This window comes from Schistocerca piceifrons, chromosome 8 (genome assembly GCF_021461385.2).
Source record: "Schistocerca piceifrons isolate TAMUIC-IGC-003096 chromosome 8, iqSchPice1.1, whole genome shotgun sequence".
Lineage (NCBI taxonomy): Eukaryota > Metazoa > Arthropoda > Insecta > Orthoptera > Acrididae > Schistocerca > Schistocerca piceifrons.
Genome location: NC_060145.1, coordinates 11,229,478 through 11,240,400, shown reverse-complemented (window position 1 = coordinate 11,240,400; position 10,923 = coordinate 11,229,478).

Below are 10,923 nucleotides of genomic sequence, written 5' to 3'. Positions count from 1 at the left end.
CGTTCTTCAAAGCAAAAGCAAACAATTGTGGCCTGGTGACATGGTCTATTGTCACACAAAAAAATTCTGTAGTTGTTTGAGAGAACGTGAAGTCCGTGAAAGGCTGCAAACGGTCTCCAAACAGCTGAAAATAACCATTTTCAGTCAATAATCATTTCTGTTGGGCCAGAGGACCCAGTACATTCCGTGTAAACACAGCCCACACCAATATGGAGCCACCATGAACTTACATATTGCCTCGTTTAAAACTTGGGTGTATGACTTCATGGGGTCTGCGCCGCAGTCGAAACCCGCCATCAGCTCTTATCAACTGAAATCCAAACTCGTCTGAACAGGCCGCGGTTTTCCAGTCGTCTATGGTCCGACGAGTTTAGTCACAAGACAAGGACAGGCACTGCAAGTGATGTCCTCATCTGCCATAAGGAATTAACGATAGATTTCGCCGCACTGTCCTAACAGTTAAGTTCGTCGTATGCGCCACATTGTTTCACGTAGAGTTTTTTGTCTGTTAGCACTGACAACTCTGCGTAAATGCTGCTCATCTTGGTTGCTTGAAGGCTTTCAGCCACTGAATTGTCCACGGTGAGAGGTAACACATAAAATTTGTTATTCTGGGCACTCTCTTGACACTGTGGATCTCGAAATACTGAATTCTCTGATGATTTCCGAAGCAGAGTATCCCACGCATCTAGCTCCAACTGTCATTCCACATTCAAAGTCTGTTAATTTCCACTGTGCGGCCTTCATCACCTTTTCACATGAATCACCTGACTACAGATGAGAGCTCCGCCAATGAACTGCCCTCTTACACATCATGGACACGAAACTGCCACCGCGTCTGTAAGTGCTTATCGCTATCCCATGACGTTGGTCACCTCAGTGTATTATGTAACTTGGGTACTAACACTAACAAGTATGTCAGTATGTTTTGATTTAAATGTTTCTGAAGCTGCCAGGTAAGTCGAAAAGCTAGTTGCCTTCTTTTAAATCCCTAACTCTGCCCAGAACATAGCGCCTTTTTTGTGATATGTTCAGACCATTTTTCATTCTGACTTGTAAATACGTTGCTTCGATAATTTTAAAAACGCTTTGCTAAGGTGTGGTAGATTAAATAAAGTGCTAGAGACTCAGTGAGTGACAGAGAAAACTGGATGGATAGCACACATTCTTCCGTGCGTTTTGTGTGCCTGTAAACGGATGAACGAAGATCTTAATAAGCAGATTAAATTTATGTTGTTGAGTTATAAACAAAAGCCATTGATAAAGTTACTGGTATAGAATTACTTCTACAGCTCAAAATTTTGACCGACCTTCTTTCCGCGTGCCAGTCACGCATGGCACTAACAGGATACAAAAAAGAAATATGCTTGACTTCCCCTAGAAGTGTCACACTGTATTTGTGGTCGCTACGGTAGTGGAACTTAAAACGAAGACAGACTTATCTGTAGGATTTGGAGCGTCAGTTCGTGTGTGATACACTTATCAATGATCATCCTGTCGAATTGTTGGACAAAAATATTAGAATTGTCAGACTACAATTGAACGTGAATTTTTGTAACACGAATGGAGGCACATATATCTACGAATGTATACAAGCTTTCTGGAGGGATGTAAATTCACACATGCATTCTGCTGAAACACATAGTGGAAGGGCACTAGTCGAACCATCATTACTCGTTTTTTGTCTTTACAGTATGCATTTCTACCAGTAGACCGGTCTCGTATCAATTTTCGCCAAGACCGATCATTCAGTAGTTTGTAGGGAGAGAGGCGGGCTAGACCGGAGTAGTATAACCTGGCCGGCGTCGCCCCACTGACTTCATGCAAGATGGCGCCCGTGATATTAGCTGATGACTCGAGTACCGTTATCCAAGATGGCGGCTTTTGGTGGGAAAGTGCAACGACCCCCCAGGCGGGGAGTTTGAGTTTGGCGGGGAATTGAATTATGTGCTTCTGCTGGTCCCAACTTTCTGAATTTTTGCATGATGGTGCGACATCCTGTTGGAAAACAGACGAGAATTTCGAATTTTGGAGGGAAATTGAATTATGTGATTCTATGCTCCCCCGCCCCCCTTTCCGACTTTTTTGCATGATGGTGCGATATCCTCTTGGAAAATGGGCGGGAATCTCCAATTTTGGAGGGAATTTTGCTCTAAGAGCTTACACCTGCAGCTGAGAGGAACTAGTATGGTGTTGCCCCCACTAGAGACTGAACATGATCTCATTCAGTTCGAATATAATTTGTTTAAATTTGTTTATATTTGTATAAATTTGTTTAAATTTGCCGGCCGGTGTGGCTGTGCGGTTCTAGGCGCTTCAGTTTGGAACCGCGAGACCGCTACGGTCGCAGGTTCGAATCCTGCCTCGGGCATGGATGTGTGTGACGTCCTTCGGTTAGTTAGGTTTAAGTTGTTCTAAGTTCTAGGGGACTGATGACCTCAGATGTTAAGTCCCATAGTGCTCAGAGCCATTTGAACCATTTTTTTGTTTAAATTTGTTGAAATTTGTTTAAATTTACTACCCACCTACAGCATTATTGGCTTAGATTATTGTTACCACTACAAGGGGCTGAGATATCAGTGCTTGTTGAGCTGTTGGCGTGGAAGGAGAATGACGAATTGCTGATGCCAGACAGAGGGTGTTTTAATAGCTGTATTACATGCAGTCATTCAGCTGAGGAGTGCATCCACAGCTCACTGCATGAAGAATGGAAGTGAGCATTAATGCTTGAACATATGAAGGGGAAGAACACGTTCCTGCAAATAACTGCTTTGCATTAAAGATGCATTACACAATGCATGGAAACATCTGGCTCTGCTGGAATTGTCTGTCATTTCTTAAACCTACAAATAAGCTCCCACCACACAAGAGACAACTGCCTGCGATCCACCAGACCAAAGAACTGACCTAGTTCACCGCTAGAGGTCACGTGATCGTGTAGTTCAGTCCACAGGAGCACAGCATCGTGACGACATCACATGTTTTACTCAGCTGCACTTGCGCCCCTGCCTCCTCATCCCTCCCGCCAACTGGATGGCGAAATTGGCAGGAAAAGGAATCAGCCTGTTCTGGGCTGCTGGAGAGGGGGAGGAGTGTACATTATTTATTTTTGGAACAATTTATTTAGGGATGGATTTCAAGCAGTTTATTTATTATGCTGATAAAAAAACATTCACCCTGACGTGCTTGAGATCACAATATACAGTTTACAGACCTGGAAACTACTCGTAAATAATGCAGTACACTGATGTGTAAATATGCCAACGACTCGTAAATTACCAAAATAATCCAGTACACAGCATAGAGATTTGCAAACTACTCGTAAATCACCGAAATAATGCATGCAAACACGCTCACAATGCTTAAACACCCTAAAATATTGCAGTGTACAAACATTCAGAGCATTTAAAAAACGCAACTTATCAGCGATTCGAAGCCTGATTCCAATGGATGGAAAGCCTATGTGCACCCCTAACACATGGAAACTGTCCAGGTGCGGGAGGGGAAGGTTAGGTTAGTGTATTTTATTTATTTTGGTTGGGAAATTGACGCAAATATCCATCCTAATTACGTAATTAATCACAAAGGTAGCTCCTAATTACAAAACTATATGCATAGAGCTTCACAAGAACGGCCTTAAGTCGCAATATAGCGCAGAAACTGACGATACCATACAACTGGTGTTGTCCTGCTGAAAAAAAAATCACGCAATGCCTCTCGAAACCAGCGACAGAAGCACTCAAACTCTACCCTACACCTACAAGCTAGGGGGAAAAGGCTGGGGTGTAAGGTACTATCTTTATTCTTTTTGGTGGGAAATACGTTCAGCTGACCAGATGCTGGTGATGGACAGAGAGGAGTTTAAAAAGTGTATTACCTGCAAGAATATAGAATCTATCGGTGTTTGATGTAAGAGTTCAATACATGCCTACTAAAAATCACCCAATAGCCCCACTAACCAAAGCCAATAAACGCCATCACAGCTGATGGAAAAAAATGCGTCACAGTTATAACTACACTTCGAAACTGTCGCGATAAAGCCAGCACTCGTACTTCACGGGTCATAAGGCATCGCATCTACTGTGGAAAATCGTCGTCCTAAAAGACTGCAATTGGATGTACGTTCTCCTCCATGTACAATCACAAACTGCCGAAAATGTACCTACGGGATGGAAGGACCGAGGGAGGGAGCTACTCCTCCAACAGTCTCGCGGCTCGTGCTGGCCGCCACCCTCCTTGATACGATCGCCCTTCGCCATCACAAAAGCAGGTATAGATAACTAAACAATACGAGACAAAAGGACGGCTTCCCCAAATGCATCTTGGTCATCTAAAGCATATTGGCGCAGCCCCCCAAAGCCTCTCGTTCTGGGATGGAAAACAATTTTGTTTAACGTCACGTAGGACACCTCAGCAGGGGCCGAGGCAGAACCGCGCTCTCGTAGGGAACTATCCCGCTGTTCTGCGCTCGATTATTTAACATCAACTCGACTCCTATAATAAAGCAACTATTTAAAAAAAACGTTCGCGACAATAATACATGTCCTCTTTCCACAAAAATAGATAAAGTCCATTTTCATTTAGTTTTATGAGCAAAATCGGTATACTTTTTTAAATTCGACTGCACTTGCTTTCATTATTTTGAGACGTCCAGCGAAGTGTACCGCCACCGATCACTAATGATCGGCAGAGAGAAACTTATCCCGTCTGCAGAGACCTTTGCGTGGAAACTCGAAAAAGAAAATAGAGGAAACTGATATTTCCACTCGCGAATGCCGATGTCGGTGATGTATCAGATTCCAAATCACTCTTATAATTTACAAAGTCGGATAAGGTGTTTCTCATGTATAGAGAACCAGCAAACGTGTTTTCCACCTGCTAGATGTACTCACCATAATCGATGTTCTCTCAACTAAATAAAGACGCGAAATGTGAAGAAGCAGCTAACCGAACAGAGTAAACGGGAGGAAATAATGGCCCAGCGAAAACACATGCTCATATTAAATCTTCTCAAATTTCCACTTGATCACGAAAGCTGTTCAACACGTACTAAGTTTTAGTTCGTTATTCGGCCGCCTAGAGGACTACACGGTTAAGTCAACTATATTCCCGCATTGCAACAGGCCTATCCATTCGGACGGCTCCGGCCGTTAGCAGAAAACGTGAACCATTCCCGCCACATGCCACCGCCGCGCCAAGCGCGCATAGACAGAAGCATCCTACTAAATTGGTCACATATATGTGTATTTGATCGCTATACTTACAAATAAATGTTAGGATTGCGGTTTCAGTTGAACGACATTCGACAATGAGCGAAGTATCGGAAATAGCCCTGCTGACGGCTGCGGCTCTGGAAATAGAAATATCTCTACCATTCTTATGACTTGACATACTCCTCCTCCCTTTGCTATCACAGTATTCCACGTCAAATCCATAACTTCCTTACGACTGGACATAGTCATTTCCATTGCGCACGCCTGAACACAAACACAAACTTCACAAGCCTGATGCTCAAGGCGAACCTGTCACACACCCCCTACTACTAATACTTCGTCAGTAACTGATTGACGGCGATACGAAATAATACTGACCGAAAATCAACGATGGGTGGACATTCCTAATAAGTTTTCTTGCGAGTGGTACCACTGTGTCCTAGAAAGAGAGGCGTAATCGTCTTACAAGCAGCGAGATGTTAAAAAACAAAACCACATTACCATCACAACCTGTCTTGGTTCTATAGGTGCATACAAGTATCTACGTTAAAAGCTATACTCACTTTATAAATGGAGGTATGGCATTACCTCTGAATGAAGAGGTTTTTTTCTTTTTTCAGACAAATACAGTGACCCAGAATATAGACGTTGATCACCGGAGTGTATAGTATCAAACCAACGGTGCGGTTACGCGTCGCCGATGGTGCAACCTCGTAATAAAATTACCGTATTTTGAAAGTGATTCGGTTAAGGAGCGTGGTATGAAACCGGTATTTGCAACTCCCTTACGCCGCCGCCGCTAGATATTTCCTCCAGTATTTGTAACGCATTCTGTCTCGATGGCATGGTGATATATCGATTGGGTTATAGGCGATCGTTGACTGAGAAGGATCACAAACAGTAGTAGATTTTGTGCTGATTGAGGTCGTAAGAAATCTACACTAGCGTTTCAGATCTCTAGTGCTTCGCTTTCGGTAGAAATGGTGTCTGAGATTTGGAAACAAGTCTTTCATTCAAGCACATACCTGGGTTGGATCATACAGAGAAGTCCTTTGATGATTACAGCCACTAGTGAATCATATTTCTGGCACTCTCATATCTCGAAGCGAATCACCTTTCTCGAACTATCTGCTACAGTAAAATTCCAACCTCGTTTTAGGTAGTCCCTATGCATCTTGCAACTGCCCCCTCTGACTCTGCGCTACCATCCCTGCAGCTTTGCACATGTGATCGTTCCAATGTAAGTCGGAACGGAGTAGAAGTCGGAGAAAACTGTATCTACCACCTTCTGTACCCCGAGAAAACGTCGACATGGAAGCGAAGGGAACCAGGGAAACAGTTACTTTTTTTCGTCGAGGCAGCATTATACTGTATGTCTATTGAGGTGACAGTGATACACACGAGTTGACTACTGTATCTGGAGCTTTTCAGGAAGACAGATAACAATCCGCCTCTAAACTTACATGCAACTGCATTAAAGGGTAACAGAGAGTGGGCGGGGTGATCGATTGTGATGGAGCTGTAACGAGGTACGATTTAATGGTAGACTGATGATGCATTCTAGAGAGGGAGAAGTTGGTGCAGGTCAGTTTTTCCGCTGTTCTGTCAGGATGCATCAGTCGCTCGATATAGCCTGCGTTCGACTCGAATACAGTCACGTGTTCTGTATGTGATTTAAAGCATTGTCAACTTGCGATCGTTAACGGCAAACCTGTCTGTCATCAGAGGACTTCCATCTCATGTGTGATGAAACGTGACACGTTCCTCTAAACGAACTATGATTTATGCGATGTACTCTGAAACGCGTATGTATTCAGTACCAGCGATGGCGAGGTATGACAGAATCTCTGACCAGAGAGTTATTTATCGTTGCTAGTCTGCGCTTGACCGCGCGAGAGTTCAGTTGCGAGTTGTCAGTTGCGAGTTGTACTCAATCGGAGTAGTGTGTGAGGAGTCGGCGGGCGTCGACATGGGTCTCTGGTCAAGGTTCGGGACGAGGTATATTGTTAAATAAGGTAATGAAGCAGCATTGCGCACATCTGATAATGTAACACATGTTAATTGTAATTAAGTTGTTCAAGAATTGCCCCAATAATAATTTTGTTTTCAAAGCAATCGTTTTTAAAAGAAAGAATCATTCCAATTGAAACAATATTTCCTATGCTTTTCCTGCCAGAATCAATTTATCAGATTAATTATTGCACAGGGCCTAAGGTCAGCGATGCTGCCCTATTATTGTGAGTTTAATGATTAATGTTCATTTCACAATTTTTGTGTCGAGTTTACATTTGGGTCATTATTATTCTATAATTTTTGTGGGGACCAAACATTTGGCTCATTTTCATTATCATAGACTTTTCTTTTATTTCTGCTGGGAGATTACCTTTAGCACGATGACCATAAACATTTAAATAAATTTCTTTTATTTTTGCTGGGAAGTCACACCTTGGCTCTATTCATTTTGACATTTAATTATTGTCTTTTCAAATTTTTGTGGGGAGGTTACACTTGGCGACATCCGGACCAGGATCGTATTTCTTTGAGAATCTTTTGAGAAGTAGTCAGATATCTGCTCTTATTTACTTAAATATAATTAGCATTTGGCGCAACGCTTTTACTAATTTTGTGACTTTCTTCCACAGATCATCGGCAATTCGTTGCTCTTTGCTGTACTTGCATTTGTTGAATTTTGCATTGTCTTTGTTTCATTTGTGAATAATTGTGATTTGTGTTAAAATGCCGCGAAAAACTATTAATAGTACATCGCGACGTGTGATGAATGAAATTAGTGACTTAAATAACTTCACTGATAGTACTTGTGACACGCAGTGTAATGATGACAATCCTGCGTTCACTGACAATCAGTGCGTTCCAACCACTCATGATGATTTTTATCTTAATGATGAACAAACGAACTCAATTGTCTCCTCTGTTAATTTGACGACAATTGATGACCCGGGGCGCTCTATTGTAATGAGCGCTGCCCAGCTTAACACACCCGATTTGGAAAATTCACGTAACGGACAGACGAATTTTTTATTATTTAATTCCGAAATAGTGACTGACAGTGTACATCCGATTGGCAAACCTTTTTGTAAATTACAGAATGACCAAATGGTCACACAAAACGTGACAATTGCAGGTACGTCATCAAACAGCACAGAGAATAGAGCCGGTAATATTGACTTTGAACAAATTATGGCAAGATTGCTACAACAACAAAGTGAAAATTTTAAACAACTTAGTGAACAGAACAAACAGCTTAATGAAAAACTAGACAATAATAATGAAGATCTCAAACAACTTAGTGAACAGGTCAAACAACAGAATGAAAAACAAGACAACCTTAGTGAAAAATTAGACAACAATTCCAGACAGCTTAGTGAACAGATTAGAGCCGTTGCCACGCAGTGTCATGATACTAAGGAACAGTTACGCGAGGAAATTAAGGCTTGTTCAAAGAAAAGTAGCGAAGAAATTAGATCGGTTGGTCAAGAATTAAGGGATATGCAAACAGCTACAGCAGAAGCACTTAGAGAGGAAATTAGTGCAGTCGGTAAACAATGCTCTCAAGAAGAAACACAATTACGCGACGAGTTTAAATTGATGACAGCAGAACTTTCGCGCACATTGGATGCAAAGATAGACGCGAAATTCGACCAACAGAACACTCAAATTGACAAACGTTTTAGTCACCACATACAAAACAGTGATACGCGGTTCCGCAAATTTATACAGGATCAAAATAAAGTAAAACGTCAAGTCATGGAAACAATCACTGCACAGAGACGAGAAGATAAACGTAAAATGTTTGCGAAGGCAAAAACATATGTAGACAACAATATTGCTACAGTATCGGACAAAATTAATACCATCGAACAGTTGAACACCGAATTACGTGATGAAATTTCTGATCTTAAATCAAAAACAGATACACACACAGCAGATATTCAGACAGTGACAGACAGACTCGAACAATTAGAACTAACACATGATTCCAATGACATCAAAGCTGACGTTAAAAAACTGAACGAAGCCACACGTAAAATGCAAAAACAGATTAATGCATCTGACACTAAAACCGATGATCAGGTAAAAATACTGACTGAAAAATGTGATGAATTGGCCAGTCGTATTGATATTATTGAAAGTAATAATGACAGCAAATCAGATGATACTGCACCGATTTTGTTTAACCAAACACCTGAATTCCAAAATCTACAACAGACAATCAATGAGATCGATTCATCTAATAACACCTTACGTAGAAAATTGTCAAGTTTACAGCAAGAGGTAACAGAGATAAAAAATATTTCAGCGTTCAACACATTACAGCAGACGCCACTTTGTGAACATTTGTCAGACTCACGCAGCGCGTATAACTTGGGTAATCTACAGAGAGTACGGGACTTAGATTCAGAACAGTCACAGACAAATAGATTCTCTTACAATACCGAACCTGTTCTGTCATACAGAGATGATAATTTTGATTACAAACATTTTCTGTCAGTGAGAAAATTTAAAGTGTTTAAAAATGAGAGAACACAGATTCACCCACTGGATTGGATACAACAATTTAGCTTTGCTTTATCCACCGACTTGGCCCGTAACACACAAACTTTAATTTATTTGCAGTTTTTTGGAAGGCGAACCGGCAACTCGTATGAGACCGATCGCGAGACAATGCTATTCGGTAGAAGAGTTTCAGAATGCTTTTCTATCAGCGTATTGGTCGAAGACGACACAGCGCGGAATTAAAGATCAACTAATTAGTTTACCAAATTACGAGAACTCAAATTTTCCCAGTGTCACGCAATTTTTTGAACACATGGTTCAACAAAACCAGTACCTAAGTGAACCATATAGTGAATCTGCACTTATTCAACTATGTATCTCTAAATTACCACGATCATTAAGAGTCTCACTTCTAACGGGTCAGCAAAAGGAAACATTTCGGCATTCAGAGATCTGTTACAGCTTTTGGAAGTACAGCAATCTGATTATTCCTTTGTAAACAAAAATTTTACATATAATAACCAAGGTCAACAAACTTACAGTAATTACGATCAGTCACGTAATTTCAATAGTAAAGCTATTAGACGCTTCAGGAATGACAACCACCAAAACTTTAATAACAGACAAAATTCTAATTATCAATATCGTCAAAATTTTCAGCAACAGGAACCACATTTTAGTAACAATAGACGTTTTCCACCACAACAGCATGAAAGCCAGCCGGTTAGCATAGCTAACCAACAATGTAATGCACAAGGTCAGCCAAGCTTTAATGTTTCGCCGCGTGCACGTATAGTCCCAGGTACAACAAATAGTAACGCACGGCAGCAAAGAAACAACTACGTACAGAAAACACAGTATTTCAATTCCTATCGCAATGCACCGTATAGTAATGACTATCACGACAGACGTAAAAATAATGGGCAAAATTTTCAGCGTACATATAATAACAATCGGTCTTACCAACAGCAACATTTTCCACAAGAACATATTCTCATGAATGAACCCGACAGTAGGTATCATCCAGAGCGTAATACGTCTGAAAGAAAGAACAGTTCAAATAGTCGAAATGCCACAACATCCTCCAGAAAATAATAACATGTCAGATAGAATCTGACTAGATATTGTACAGGTCGCGTCTTCCAATAACACAAGCACTACTTTTGACACACAGAATGTTGTTCACGAAAATGTA